A 16040-nucleotide genomic window follows, 5' to 3' on the forward strand; every position below is an offset into this window, starting at 1 on the left:
GGAGGGAGTACTTTGTTGGTAGGAGTGCAGTAACACTTGCTATTTGACATAGGATAGGTAGAGAAGGCCTGATGAGTGGGTGATATTTGAGCAGAAATCTGAGGTAGGTAAGGGAGTGAGCCCCGCAGATATCTGGGACAAAAGGGAAGCATGTTCTGGGCAGAGGAGAGCACGCCTGTGGAAGCCTTGGGAGAGGAGCAGGGCTGCCAGCTAGCCTGTTTCAGAAAAAGTAAAGAGGCCAAGAGTGTCTGGAGCTGAGTGACCTTAGGGAGTGAGACAAGATGAGGTCAGGGATGTACTGGGCCCCTGCTCCTCACCCAGGAGCTCGCAGGCTGTGGAAGCACATTGACTCTTATTCCCAGTGAGAGGGCGGCGTTCGGCGTCACGCGATCAGCTGATCACTCTGGCAGCATTGTGAGAGTGGCCGGTAGGCTCCAGTGATGATCCAAACTAGAAATGACATTTGGTTGGTAGGTACGGGGCAGTTGCTAATAGGAAATAGAACAAAAACCTTATTTCTTGGGTTCTTGAAGCAAGTTTTTACATCTAAATCAACACTGGGCCAGGAGGAGCGTGGTCAGCAAGAACCCCAGCAATGGGTGGTGGATTTTAACAGCTGTGTCTCTTGACAGAGTGAGATACCACGAGTAAGTATCCCTCCAATTCCTGTGCTTCCTGCCCTAGGTCAGGAAATGTCAACTGGTGTTGCTCGGCTTTCTCACGTGGCTATAGTCTTGGTGGTAAAGTCTTAGGCTGCTGTGTGAGGAGTTCCTACTGAGAAGGCTATAACCATACTTCCCAGCAACCTATCCTTCCTCAGAGCACTGTGTAGCCTGTGCCCCTGTGATAGAACCTTGGCTAACATGACCACCTGAATGAGCATTAAGAATCAGGAAGGACCTTGGGGGATGCCAGAGATTTTAGAAGTCTTATCTTATTGTTGCTCATGCCATAATTGATTCAGGTGTGTAGAACCACACTCATGGTGTTCTGGTATTCTCTTGTCTGCCTGTTATGGTGCACTAAGCAGAACAGAGGACATGAGAAAAGTCCAATTTCAGTACTTCATGTCAGAAGTTACCAGAAGGTGCAGAAAAGTGAACTCACTTGTACAAGATCCCACAATCCAATAAAGAACAGGTATTATCAATATTCCATTTTTTAAAGGATTTATTTATTTGACAGGGAGAGGGGGAGAGAGCAGAGATGGGATGAGGCAGAGGGAGAGGGAGAGAGAAACTGGAAACTCGATGTGGGGCTCAGTCTCATGACCCCGAGATCATGACCTGAGCCAAAACCAAGAGTCAGATGCTTCACCAACTGTGCCACCCAAGTGCCCCATCAGTATTCTTTTTTAAAGTTTTTAGTTAAATTCCAGTTAGTTATCATTCAGTGTCATATTAGTTTCAGGTGTATATTTAGGGATTCAACACTTCTGTACAAGACCCATTGCTCATCATAACAAGTGTACTGCTTCATCCCCATCAATATTCTTCTTTTAAACAAGATTTATTTTATGTGTGTGTGTGAGAGAGAGAGAGAGCATGGAGTGGGGAGAGGCAGAGGGAGAAGGAGAGAGAATCTCAAGCAGACGCCCCATTGAGCACGGAGTCCTTTGCAGGGCTGCATCTCAAGACCCTGAAATCATGACCTGAACCAAAATCAAGATTCAAACATTTAACCACTGAACCACCAGTTGTTCCCCCCACCCCATTTAATATTCTTGATCAGAAAGCAAGCCAAGTGCATGTGTACACATGCTTGTTTACTCCCACTTAGATTATTCAGACAAAATATTTTCTCCAGTCCTGGCCAGTAAGTTCCTTTTCTGCTTCTTAGTTCTTTTGTTCTTCTGTAGAAACACAAGCCCTTAAATAGACTCCTAATTTGGGGTAAACTATAATGTCCTAAGCACACCAGGATGAAAAGCTGTATCTTCATACCTTATCTTTACACCTGACAGTGCTATAATTTAATGAGTTAATAATCTGTCTTACCGCAAACATCTCCAATGGGCTCCATCATTTCTAGTTCTTGGTCTTCCGCTTCCTATAAAGACTCTACTATCTTCCTGCCACTCTCATCCTTGGAACTTGCATCCCTCCCCATTGGACTTGATGTACACATTTCTCCTGGCACTTGTCACATTCTGTACTCTGTGACAGTGAAGGTCAGCTGCATACATTCCCCTTCTGATTAGATAGGAAACTTGTAAAGTGTGTGTGTGTGTGTGTGTGTGTGTGTGTGTTGCCTCCATTTCTGAATTTTCCATTGTATTTAACACATTTGGACTTGATATGGGTCAGGCACTCAGCGAATCTTTGCTGAACAAGTAAAGACAATTGGCGGGGGGGTGGGGGATCAAACGGGCAACAATCTTTAAAACAATTCAGTGAACAGAGTTACCAGAACTGCTATGCCATAGTTATTTTGACATTTTTACCTCCCACTTACTGTTCTGAATAAAAGCAAAATAAAACCATAGGTTCTCCCAAATGTCAAAAATGAATTTGAGTACACTGGGTTACACTGATTACATTTGATTAACTTTCTGTCTCCTGAGAGACATGTGTACATGACTCTGCTTTTTCTCGGAGTAGCAGTGCCTTTGTTCTGTTCTGAATTCATGGGGAAAAAGAGGAGTTATTGATAAAACAGAGATCTTGACTTTGTCTCAAATGGGAGACAAAGAAGGTATTATGAAGATAAGGAAACAAAATATCTGGATTCCAGTATGTGCTCTGCCTCTGTCTAGCTATGTGTCCTTCAACATGTCCCTGTCTGGGCCTTCGTCTCCCCAGATGTCACATGCAGGAGCTGAAGTATAATTTCCAATGCTCCTTCCAGCCCGGAATTCTAGGCTGGGACTGAGAAGTAATTCCTTCCGATGACATATGGCCCAACCTTCAGCTCTTAATTGGCCCACCATCATGATCACAAGTACCTGATTATTCACACACTTTTGAATATATGAATTGCATAAAGCTGTTCAATGATGGTGAAAATTGAGTCCTAAATATTCTATCAGATGTATATGTAATGTAACCTATTCAGGATCTCATTAGAGTGTAAAATGATATGTGAAATATGCACCAGGCGAGAAAGACTTAGAACATTATGGTAACGGAGTAATACAATTTGATTTTTATGTGTTAAGGATGATGGTATAATAAGAGCTTCAGTTATATGAAGGCTGGGGATGAAGTCTGTAAAGCTGTGTCTAGTAGGGAAAACCAGTGAGAATGTGATGTTTTCATTCTTGTATGTCTGTGCTCACAGAATCAACTGTTTCACTCGGAACTAGGAAACTAAGCTGCTTATTAGCCTCTTGTTAAAGCCATTCTGACTCCTCACCCACTCCAGTTCAATTTATATGTATGCATATTTTATTATTCTTTTGCCATACCAGTGCCACAAAGAGAAGTATTTGCACTTTGAAAAAGGTACCCAGCATCCCCTGATTTCAGAAACAGAAAAAATAGTAACACTTACCTCATGCAAACTCACTTCAGAAAATGTGAGTTTAACACTGTTCCCCAAACCACTTTCTCCTTTGAATGCCAGTTATGCACACAGCAGCTCCACTGACCACCTGAGCCCAGCACCTGAGCCCCTTACCTGCCAGGCTGGGGCTGGTGCAGGCATTCATCTGGCCCAGGAGAATGAGCTCATGCTCACATTTGGCTGTCTAGGACCTGGAGTCTCCATCTACCACTCAGTAGCTCTGTGAGTGCTGGAGGGATGCTTCTCTAGATCCTAATTTGCTCTTTGGTAAGAGAGGAATAAGTATGTTACATTACATAGCCATGTGACATGGCTAGAATTATGAGAGAGAATGCATAGATGGCCCTCAGCTCTGAGACTGGCCCTGAGTAAGGGCAGCTTTACTTTTCCCACTGTAAGTGGCCTGGGGTGTCTTTCTGCACCTGGTTTTTCTCTGTGCTGTGCTACCCCCAAAGGGTCTTCCATTGCTGTGATAAGGAGAGAAAGATGGCCCACAGTCATCCCAGACAATCTCTTCCAGTTTAATGAGGCCGCAAATCACTAATCCGCAATCTCTGTGGCGCTAGGTTGTCCATTTCTCTGAGTGTTTCTCAGGCTTCTCTTGTTTCATAGTCTCCTTTGAATGGAACGTGGGATCCCGAAGACCTGGATTCCAGTCCTAACTCTCAGAATTACCTCCTCGTTGATCAACGACAAGTCATTTCCTTCTCTGTATTGAAATGATAGTCCTATCCTTTGGGTCTCTCTAGAGCTGTACAGATTGTCCACATTGATTCACTTACCCCTTAGTCTGTTGCATACTCAAGCACTGAGAGCATCCATTTCTGTTTGCTTCCTTCTCTGTGGGTCAAAGTTTATACATTTCTGCTGTTATCCCTGAAATAGTAAACAGGTAACATTTCTGAGCCTGGTGGACCTAGAGGCCCTTGGAAGGCTGATACTCTTTCTTGATAATGACATTTCAGGGCTTTCACTTAATATCTTAATATTTACAGAGTTTCTTCATTTAGTCATTAGTACTGAAATCTCATAATAAGTCCTGAAGATGGGGATATTTATGTACACTTTAGAGATGAGGAAACAGGCTGATAGATGAAATGATATGCTCTGGGGGCATCTGGGTGCCTCAGCGGTTAAGCACCTGACTATTGATTTTGGTTCAGGTTGTGATCTCAGGGTTGTGAGATTGAGCCCCACTTCTGGTGCCTTGCTCAGCGGGGAGTGTGCTTGAGATTTTCTTTCTCCCTTTTCCTCTGCCCCTCCTCCCACTCGAGTGTGTGTGTGTGTGTGTGTGTGTGTGCACGTGCAGTATCTCAAATTAAAAAAGTAAATATTAAAAAAAGAAAAAAAAGAAATGATGTGCTCTGGTGTCATATAACAAATGCAGCATCGTCTAGATTTCACACAGCAGCCTTTTCTAGGTCTAATGCCTGGCCTTTGTTCTGAATGTAGATGGGACTTCCAGCCTGAGTTAGAATGGCTGTGTGCTCCTTAGTCCCTAAGCAAATCTGTCTTTTCTTGCAGGAGAATGGAATGAGACTTGGAAGCATTTTCTTAAGCCTATAGGATCTGCATTTGCTTCCCTTTCTAATATATTCCTAACCTTAAATACTTTCTTAAGCTCCAAGAGCATGTTCCTCAGTGTAGGAATTCACTGTTGCCAGTGGCTTCTTCAGAGCTTAGTAATGCACATTTTCTTTCACCCTGATGGGCAAGAGAGGTGTACTTGGTACCTGAACGTACAACTTCTTAGACATTGTCTCAGGAAGCAGTCACGGTAAAAGAAAGTAGGCTTGTTTTAATAAGTGCCCTTGATTTTGTCCCCCCTTCTTTTTAATGGAATGTCACCTATGCCTGCTATTACATTGAGCTTGTCAGTGCATGTCCCGTCACTCCTCAAAAGCGTAAGGGAACCGCATGCTGTAGGGCATTGGACAAGTCAGAAGAGTGCATTACAAACCCACTTCTTCCACTACTTACTTGACTTTGGAAGACCCCTTTCCTTCTCTGAACATTAGCTGATCTATTATGAAGGACCACACTAGACCATTTCTCAGGTTCTTTTCAACTCCAGTGTTTGGAAAATTCTCCAGCGAGTCGATTTCCTTCCAGGTTACTGAGTGCTGACTATGTGCAATATAAAGAAAGTGGGAGGGAGGCAGCCACAAAAGGAAACTCTGTGAGTAGCGATACAGCAGTTTGAAAGTGCACATTTTGGTGAGAATGGGGTATCCCTGCGAAGCGACAGTGCACGGAGGTGAACTGGGGGACACGAGACTGTGTGGGAGGGCAGTCCGGGCCTCCGCTGGAGGACTGCCGCAGTATGTAACGCGCACGTGCGCACGTGCACACACAGCCGCACTCCTTTCGAGGGTCTCCTGACTGTTCCTTTGACTTCCGCAGGCAGATAAACTGCCAGAATTAAGTAGCATCTGAGAAGGAATTACATTAAAAAAAAAAAAAATGGGGCACATCAGGTGTACCAGAAACTTTGATCCCATGAGGAATGTCGTTTTGAGTTGTAAGAGTGTATCGCCCCTGTTGCCTATGACTTCCGGCAAAACGGGTATTTTTATATATTCTTTCTTGAATTGCTAGAGCAAGCCCAGTTCCACTGTAGTTGGTGCTTAGTAGTAAATGCATGCTGCACCGAAGTGCTGCCTGCTTACCTTCCTGGGGTGGAAGATGGTAGTTTTTCTCATAGAGAAGAACTAGAAGCATTTTTTTTTTTTTTTTAAAGGAGCTACCAATAACAAAAAACAAAACAAAAAAATACTTCAGTGGGAAAATTGACAGCCTGGATCTGTAATCTAAGTGACCTGACAATTAAAAGAACTTATTACTGTGTCAGCTTGCCAGATGGATCTCCTTGAAATGTAACGTGCAGTGCTTCTGAACACGATTCAAGTGCACGCTTCCTTTTCTCCCTGCTTCGTGTTTGTTGAGTTTGGGAAAGAAGCAGTTTTATTTGAACTAAACCCACTCATCTCAAGTGTGTTTAATGACAGCAGTATGTGACAGATAAAATAAAATCCTACGGCCTCCTTTGATGTTTGTTTCAATTCCAGACCTTAGTGAAAGGAGACAGGATGAAGTGATGTGGTTCAAACGGACGAGTTTAAAGCGAATTATCTATTATCACAAACTTGGCTGTTTCTCTCTAGGGGAATTTAAGAGGTCAAATAATACAGACAATAATGGTGATTGTAGTTGAGATTTATAGAGCGCTTGGAGGCTTGTAGACTGGATTTGTGTTCATCTTATTGTACCTTCACATCGAGTCTGTGCTGTAAGTTTGCTTGGCAAGAAACTGTTGTCCCAGTGTTACACACGCTGTTGAGTGAGTTGCCCCAAATCCTGCTTATAAAGTGGCAGAACTGGGTCTCATTCTTGGTCCTTTTGATTTGAATCCAATGATACCTCCACTGATCAGCTTTGACCCACCAGTCACATATGCGTACATTGCAGGTGTCCTTTTCCTTAACTTTACCGAAATGTGTATATATGTATATATGGAGTATGAGAATACATTCTCATCACAACTTATTCCAACAATCAGAAGCATATAGAATAGACCTTAAAAGCATTCCCTCACTACCCACTCTATTGATTTCTGCTGTATATTCACCCCCAAGTCCATATTTTTGTCATAATCAGTATCATCTGTTTGTCATGCATCTTTACCGTCTTTTTAACAATACCTACATACACATGGCTATAGGTAGGATTCTATAGCTAACATTTATTTTAAACATGAATGTTATGATATTATCTCCAATTTGCTCTTTTCTTCTAGATCTTTTCAGAAAGGGTTTGCCATGTTGTTTTTAACACCTGTCCCTTGCATCATAGTATGAGAGTACCATCATTTGCTTCTTCTGATGATGGGCATTAAAGGGTTGGCATTTCTTTATTATAAATATTAAGAAGAGCTTCTTGCATGAATGTCTGTATTTTTTGTGGATCTAGAATTAGACATTCAGAACTGGAATTGCTTGTTTTCTTAATGTTTTTAAAGATGTATTTATTAGAGAGCGCAAGCAGTGAGGCAGAGGGACAAGCAGACTTCTAGTTAAGTGGGAAGCCCTGTGCGGGGATTGATGCCAGGACCCTGAGGTCGTGACCTGAACCAAAGGCAGACACTTAACTGGCTGAGCCATCCTGGCACCCCATCTGCTTGTTTGTTTTGTTTTGTTTTTGTTTTTGTTTTTTTGAGATTTATCAAAAGTTAGTTTTAACCACCATCCCCAAATGTTAGAGTCTTCATATTAACTCATATTATCAACCTGAGCTTCCACTTTATTGCTTGGTGTTGTTCACCAAGCTTGCTGTTGTTCAGACCAATGCAGACACCTCTCGAAACAGATACTTGTGGCCAGGAGAGTAAATGTTGGGGAGGTTATCTTCCATGGCTCTGCAGTTCGGATACAGGCGCTGGCCATGGAGGAAGAGTAAGGTATTCTCGTGACTCTTCTGTTTACTTAAAACAATCACACTCTTCACTCAGCTAACATAAGGTATTTTATACAATAAAGATGTCTACTGTAATTAAAAACCCAAATTGTGCAATGTACTGCAAAATACCTTTATCTTATACTTTGTTAAGAAACAGGTATTTTGCATAATCAGGCTTGAAAAATATATGATTCAACCTTCTGTACTGTTTGTATGATCTAACTTATATGATCTAATATGATTAAAACCAGAGAGCTAATTCTACTCCCAAGCCTCCTGCCTCTTGCCACCTTTCCTTAACTGCTTTGGACTAGAGATAATTAAAAGGGACTAAAACCTGAAAATGCACATGGAAGAGATGAGAGCTGATCTGAATGATTTGTTTGGTGTTACAAGACTGCAAGCAGACATGGAAAGTAAACTCTCTCTTTCACCTTTTTTCCATGTTCCTTTTCATGTGTTAAAAGACTTTGCTATTTTTTAAACTGTGATATGCCAGTATGGTCAGAATCATGTTTGTCCAACTTCTTTTAAAATAAAAAGAGACAGTTCCTCGGGTCTGTTGTAGTTAGGATCTTTCAGGTTGCAGGAAGTCTAGATGGGCTCAATGTTATCTCAGTTGACTTTACCATGTCAGCAGCCAGACAACCAAGCCACATGGAAACCTGGAATATCACTGAGGACTCAACAGTAGCCGATTTTGTCATCCCCTCAAAGTAAACCCCCAATGTTTCCTTAAACAGTGGTCTCCATTCCTATGGCTTAGCGTCTCTCAGTTTTTCTTTCTGTTTCCTGTTGCTGCTGCTGTCAGTGGTGCCCTGTAGCCTTCTGGATAGGACACCATGATGTTCACTCCCTAATGTGACTTCTGCCTTCTGCCTCAGAGCTGCTTCCCGCTACTCTGTATATCTCTTGTTTCCATTCCTTTCTACTTCTGCTGCCAAGGAGCTCTGCCTTGCCCTCAAATGTTTGAAACAATAAGGTCCATTATTGTAGCTGGTTCTTCTCCAGGACAAATTGGGAAGGCATTCTTCCTTCAGCATATCTTATGTTGCTGGTTTGGGTTCAGTCTCTTCATCTAATTAGTTGTGGCCAGAATTTCGAATTACCTATTACAAAGCTGTGGGAGATGTATTTCTTAAAAACAAACAAACACACAATGTTTTGGAGCTTTTAACCTTAAACAGAACTGTGGATATGGTAGAGACTCAACCTTCTATGTCCTCCTCCATCACAATGGGTTCTTAAGTTAGCCGCACACATTCTTAAGTTAGTCAGGGTGTAGCATTCAAGTCCACATGCTCCGGAAACTTCAAAGATGGAGATTCTGATTCTGACCTGGCTCTAACCAGCAGTAGAGTTGTTTTTTGTTTGTTTGTTTGTTTTGTGTGGGGGGGGGGGGAGTTTTGCTCTCATCTCTAGGCTTTTATCTTCTCAAGAAATTTGCTGGAGAAGAGGAAAAAGCTAGCTTTCGAGAAGGGAACTAAAGCTAACTTCCCACTACCCTCAAATCAAAGTGAAACCTGTGTTCAGATGCGGAAGGGAGGGCTCGCTGGGGTGGGAGCTGTGGAAGATATTAGTGGGTGTGGAGAAGGGAGTGAGCAAGGGTCCTGGAGGAGGTGGAAAGGATGGGAGTAAGAACAGGAATGGGAAGATTTGCATAGTACAGAGATAGGGCAGCTCTTTATTTCTATTCCTGCACAGAGAAGAGTCGATTAACACAAACAAGTTGTTGAACAGAGTGTCACTAGAGGAGAAAATGTATGCTACATAACCTTGTTCTTCTCAAAAGAAGGAATGGTGGTTTGGTGTGCAGGAGAGGGTGCCTGAGGTTGTGTGAAGCCAAGGAAATGGAGATGGACCCTTTGGGATGTGCCCTAAATGGATTCGTGCAAAGGTGTGGTGCCACACTGAAGCCCTCTGGAAATTTGATGAACAGGTCTGCTCACATTTCTTGGCTTTTTCAAGAATGCATAAAACCCCAGAGCCACCAAAAACAAACAGTGTAATGAGTGACTTAGAGATAAAGGTCAACTGAAAGGCTGGGTGAGCGTTCACGGGACACAGTAAACAGTGCCCCTCCTTTCTGTCCTTGCTCAGAAGCCATAGAGAAAGAGAGGAGGCAGACAGATGGAAACCAAACTGTCAGTCTTGGGACTGATAAAGCCACCTTGGCTGACTTCATCAGCTTTAGGTCAAGAGAAATTACTGTTTCCCCTCCGAACAGACATATTTGCCCTCCTGATAGTGGTCAGCACAGGTCCCCTGCAGGCTTCTCCTGAGGTGACTGCTTCATGCCCAGACAGTATGGAGTCTGAAAAAGCAGAGAAAACCATGCTCTTGCAGGCAGCTGTTCTGAGTGGATCTTGGAAGGGGTCAAACCATACACGCCTTGTTGCTGTCCTCAAAGTCAGCACAGTCCCTTAAGTCAGTGCACTGACTCCTCAGCAAGCTTATCATCAGGAGAAGAATGTGTGAGGCATAGACCTGTTGTGAATGTTTCTCCACAGAAGGTCCCTCTCCATGACAGCAGGGAGTGGATCTCTCCCCTGCATTTAATGACAGCAACCCTTGAGGTAGTGATTTGTGGGCCTACTTCCAGCCTGGTATAGGGTTGGAGGGGGACCAAATAGAGCTTCAGAGATTACAGGTAAACATGGAATGAGTCATGTCTTATAGAGGCAAAGAGACTCCAGCTGGCTTAAGGCAAATGACTAAAAGAACATACTCTGAGCTAGCATGGCCATAGGGTGGAGGGGAGGTCTGGAATGTCACTGGGCGGTAGGGATCGCTGAGTGGACATGCACGGTCAGGGGTTAGGATGTCAGAGTGAACTGAGTATCTGAGATGGGATTTCTCCCCCGACGTTTCCAAGTTAAAAAACTCTGTAATATAGAGACGTGTTCCACTCATTTTCCTACTGACTTTTCCTTGGCTCCAGACCCACGTTCCCCCAGTACTGTTTTCACTGTAGTTTCAGAAGAATAGCAAATCCACTCTACTTTTGGGTGCGCTCTCATCTGGTTTGGGTTAACTGAAGGACAGTGGGGATCCTCCCGATTACTCCTAACATTTAGATTTATACAAACACTCATGTGGCCTTGCCTCCAATGTCAGTTCATATCACAACCGTGCTCCCTTATCTGCAGTAGGATGTGCCTTCCATGACAGATTTTAAAGTGATTTTGTAAAATCATCATGTTGGTTGCTCCAGACATTGAGAGGAATGCTTTGTGATCTGTAGTTGCAGCAAGTACCATGGAAGATATCCCATAAGAGACAATTAATGAAGGAAATTACTGTTGTTAGTAAAGATTTATATTTCAAGTAATATAAAATATACATTTTTTAAAAAGATTTTATTTATTTATTTGACAGAGATCACAAGTAGGCAGAGAGGCAGGCAGAGAGAGAGAGAGAGGAAGGGAAGCAGGCTCCCTGCTGAGGAGAGAGCCCAATGTGGGGCTCGATCCCAGGACCCTGGGATCATGACCTGAGCCGAAGGCAGAGGCTTTAACCCACTGAGCGACCCAGGCGCCTCCATCATTTTAATAATTCTTTAAGGTATATAAGAACAACTTTTTGTATTTGCCTTTTCTTTTTTTTTTTTTTTTTTTACAGATTATAAAACAGCCAAAGAGATTTTGTTAAAGCTCATATAGTAAAATCCTTGCAGGAGAAACTGGCTCCCTTGATGCTTCTACGTTGTTTATACCATCATGATGAAATGTCAGGTTCCTCACAGATGCCCCTTCATACATAAACGCACCTATGTGTATATATAGGGCAAGTAAGCTCCTGTCCAAGTAAGCATTGCTTCAAATGCCAACATCCCTTAAAAGGGATGAATTAGAAATATATACATATGCATCATGCTTTATGAACTTCTGATAAACAGAATTAACACAGCAATGAGCCCATTAGAAAGCAGTTGTGGGGGAAATTGGAAAGGGAGGTGAATCATGAGAGACTATGGACTCTGAAAAACAATCTGAGGGTTTTGAAGGGGCAGGGGATGGGAGGTTGGGGTACCAGGTGGTGGGTATTAGAGAGGGCACGGATTGCATGGAGCACTGGGTGTGGTAAAAAACAATGAATACTGTTATGCTAAAAATAAATAAATTAAAAAAAAAAAGAAAAAGCAGTTGTGGGACATTATTAGAGCTTTTAAAAGGTTTTATTCAAAGCTAGTACTTCTAATAGTTTTCTTAAAACCCTGAATAGTATTTTTATTTGTTTATAAATGTGGTGTCAAACCCATATTGTGTCTCATGCACCGTGGACAAAGAATTTGATGAACCAAATAGGATAAAACACATTTAATATTAAAATAACTGAAAGCACTCAATACTTGATGACTCAGAAGGGATTTTTACTATGCCTCAAGGTTATTTTTGTTAACATTTATTATTGGAAAACTAATGGATGTTCCTTCTCACAAACTTCCAGACTTTTCATATATGGACAAGCTATTGGCCAGAATATACAAGTCATTTCTATCTGCTACTAAGAGGTGGTGTGGGTGGGGGCTTATATACTGACATGCAGGATTTAGAGACAAAACAATTTTGGAACAGTTCTTAACCTGTATGTGAAGGAAGGAAGCTTTTCTAGTGTAGTTAATAGAACTTTCTGTATGATTGCAAATGGATTAATAAGGTTTTTATATTCTCAGTAGTTTCTCAACTAGCCAAGATCTCTGATGAACAATTTTTTAAAAAATGTTAGAATTGTGTTTCTTTTCATTCTTCCCTACATGATTATAAGGGATTTATGTCTTTTTTAAAAAAAAAATTTTTCAGAGTTCCAAGATTCATTTTTTATGAACCACACCCAGTGCTCCATGTCCTCCTTAATACCCACCACCAGGCTTACACATCTCCCGACCCCCCTCCCTTCCCAAACCCTCATTTTATTTCTCAGAGTCCAACTCCCTTCTCCTCTCCATCTCTCCATGTCCTTTGTGTTATTCCTCATGCTCCACAAGTAAGTGAAACCATATGATAATTGACTCTCTCTGCTTGACTTACTTCACTCAGCATAATCTCCTCCAGTCCCATCCATGTTGACACAAGAGTTGGGCAGTCATCCTTTCTGATGGAGGCATAATACTCATTGTATATACAGACCATATCTTCTTTATCCCTTCGTCCGTTGAAGGGCATTTTGGCTCTTTTCCACAGTTTGACGATTGTGGCCATTGCTGCTATGACCATTGAGGTACAGATGGCCCTTCTTTTCATTGCATCTGTATCTTTGGGGTAAATATCCAGTAGTGCAATTGCAGGGTCATACAGTAGCTCTGTTTTTAATTTCTTATGGATTTATGTTTGAATTGCTTTTCCTAATAGTAAGTATGTTAGAATTTCATGGAATATCACATGTCTTGACTTTCACATGGAGGATCAGAACACCACCAACAACTTACCTGTGTCGAGGTGTTTTAAATGTTAAAGAATATGGTTTTAGAAATGAGCATTGATGGTGATTGTGCTCTTTTAAATCTGTGTCCTATTTCGTATGTTAAATGTATTAGCTATTTGATAATCAGGCTTGGGTCATATATCACAGCCCCATCTCCGAAAGTGGTGTATGTGTTTCAGCTTTCCTCCTGCCACCATACATCCCACATCCCTAGATTCTTCTGCATGGCTCATTATGTAAGTTACACCAAGATTGCCACTAATCAATTTGGGAAGCTAATGATATTATATGCTTGAGTCGTGTTTTTTCTTTTTTAATATATTGTGCCATGAGATAGGATGCCAAGTCACATTTCTTGCTTGGTTTTAATTAGTCAGCAACATTTATTTAATGCCTCGTAAGCTCAGAGCAAGGAGAGTGGGGAGTGGAGAAGGGCGGAAAGTAGATCTAAACAGAAATAGATGGTCATTTCCAGAATAGCTTTCGGTGTCTTTATGAATACAGAAAACAGATAAATGAAAGGATTAAGAAAAGTTAAAAGCAAAATCTAAATGAGGAGAAGTGCATTGGGGGAAATTGGAGGGGGAGATGAACTGTGAGAAACTGTGGACTCTGAGGAACTAACTGAGGGTTTTGGAGGGGAGGGGGGTTGGGTGAGCCTGGTGGTGGGTATTATGGAGGGCATGTATTGCATAGAGTACTGGGTGTGGTGCATAAACAATGAATTCTGGAACACTGAAAAGGGGAAAAAAAGTAAATAAAAATTAAAAAAAGAAAAAAGGTCAAATTAAGAAAAGTCATAAATGACATGCCAAGAAATATGGGCTCTCCTTATGTTTTTGGAGGGTAGGAGAAAACAAATCTAAATGAGTGCAAGTTGGTCTGGTGATAACTGAGTTATATAATTGCAAAGAGGAGGCAGATTGAGAAAACTGGAAGTTCAGTGTGTAAAACTGCTCTCTCTCTACTTTTATTTTCACAATACTTTGCCATGAGCATTATTAGAAGTCAGAGCACCTTTCACTTCAGGGAGAATTTCCTGTTCGCTTCTATCATTTAGAGAAGTGAACCTAACTCTCCTAACCCCTAACAGGGCTTTAGGAGTCCCTGTTTATCTTTCCTTATTATCATTAAAACTCCTATAACCTTGAATAAGTAACTTAACCTCTCTGTTCCTCAGTTTCCACACCTGTAAAATGAAGGTGCTAATTGGACCTATCACATAGGATTACTAGAGGAGTATTAAATGGGTAAAACTGTACCTTATTCTCTGAAGTACCTTTTTCTCTTCCATTAATTTCTTTGAGATTGAAACTCATCACATAATCAGTATGATGAGAAATCATCATCTTACAGATTCACGGGCACCAATTATTTCTATATTAGTGATAAAAACATAAGAGTGCATCTTCTAGTCACAGGCATCATAGTGCCTATGTAAAGTGCTCATTAGAACAGAGCCTGGCCATACAATAGGTCTTACAGAGTGTTACTGTTATCACTATCTGAACCATATTTGTGGTTTATAAGACATTTGCTCCTAATATTAGGGATTTCTGCAGTACGAGGCAGATATATTTATGATTTCTGGTCTTTATTCAAGTAAATAGGACATGGAAGACTTTCCAGTGACTTCACAACTGGTAAGTAACAGATCTAAGTTATAAACTCAGGTTGTTTTATGTATTCTTCATTCATCACACCTGAGTGCTACTATGTTTTATGAACTTTGGGTACTAGGAATAAAGGGTAACTAAGGCAGATGAGCCGCTTTCTCTGGCTGACCGTAAATGCTTGAGGAGAAGCTAAGGGAATGTAAAGACATAAGCAGTAAGCTAGTAAACATATTCAGATAGTCAAACAGGATAGAAGGTATAGATGGGGAGTCCTCTGGAGTGATGTTTACCGGGAGGGTCAGGTAATGCTTCTCAGAAGAGCTGGCTTCTGAAATGACACTTCAACACCAAATTGAGGAGGAGCATTTGCTGAACAGGGCATGTGCAGGGAAAGGGCGTGGATCTTTCAAGGAACTAGAGTGATCCTGGATAGGCCTTGCGAATAGATGCCTTCAATCCTATGATAGGAAATAGATAGTTGGGACTTTAATCTTCAGATTGTATATGCTGAGTTTTAGCTCCGAGGAGCAAAGAATTTGGGTATTCTTTACCATACCTCATAAGCTTGTGTTCTGGGGGTACTTCAGCAAAGTTCTTGCATTGTGAAGAGACATGTGAGCACACGGACTATTATATTTTCTAGATGAGTATGCTGAAAAAACAGACATTAAATGATTTTCCCTAGTAAATTTTCCAATATCCTACAACACTAGTGATATCTAGTTGAGTCACATACTTACCTCCTAGGTGTCAGTTTTGGAGGGTTTTTAAAAGCTTAAAATCATGCAAGTGGAGATTTCCCACACTATAATCCTTAAGTGGTAACTCTTCATAGTCTATGGGATTGTTCCATACAAGAAGTCATTAGTGATTATTTTCCACTTCTGTGGTTCTTTGGTGTAACCTCTCAAGGTATCAGCCATTTAGAAATATCAGGTCTGTTTTGAAATAGCCTATCAAATAGTGACTTATGTCAAGCCAAGGGTTTGTTTATTCCTCTTTTCATAATTAGCAACACCTGTTTAATCTAATCATTCATAC

At 41.5% G+C, this 16040-nt stretch overlaps 1 protein-coding gene across 34 annotated transcripts in view; it reads left to right on the top strand.

Moving 5' to 3' along the window:
• LPP (LIM domain containing preferred translocation partner in lipoma) overlaps positions 1-16040 on the top strand; it is a gene marked incomplete at its 3' end in the record, with an annotated part of 643639 nt that overhangs the window by 347756 nt on the left and 279843 nt on the right. The window contains exon 2 of one of the 34 annotated variants that reach the window (XM_082694122.1): positions 1031-1140. The exons of 31 other annotated variants lie outside the window; for them this stretch is intronic. Of the gene's footprint in view, positions 1-549; positions 648-1030; positions 1141-9877; positions 9899-16040 lie in introns of those variants that run through there. 2 more of the 34 variants (XM_082694123.1, XM_082694118.1) reach the window with 2 other exon arrangements.

This window comes from Mustela nivalis, assembly GCF_964662115.1.
Source record: "Mustela nivalis genome assembly, chromosome: 1".
NCBI classification, from domain to species: Eukaryota; Metazoa; Chordata; class Mammalia; order Carnivora; family Mustelidae; genus Mustela; species Mustela nivalis.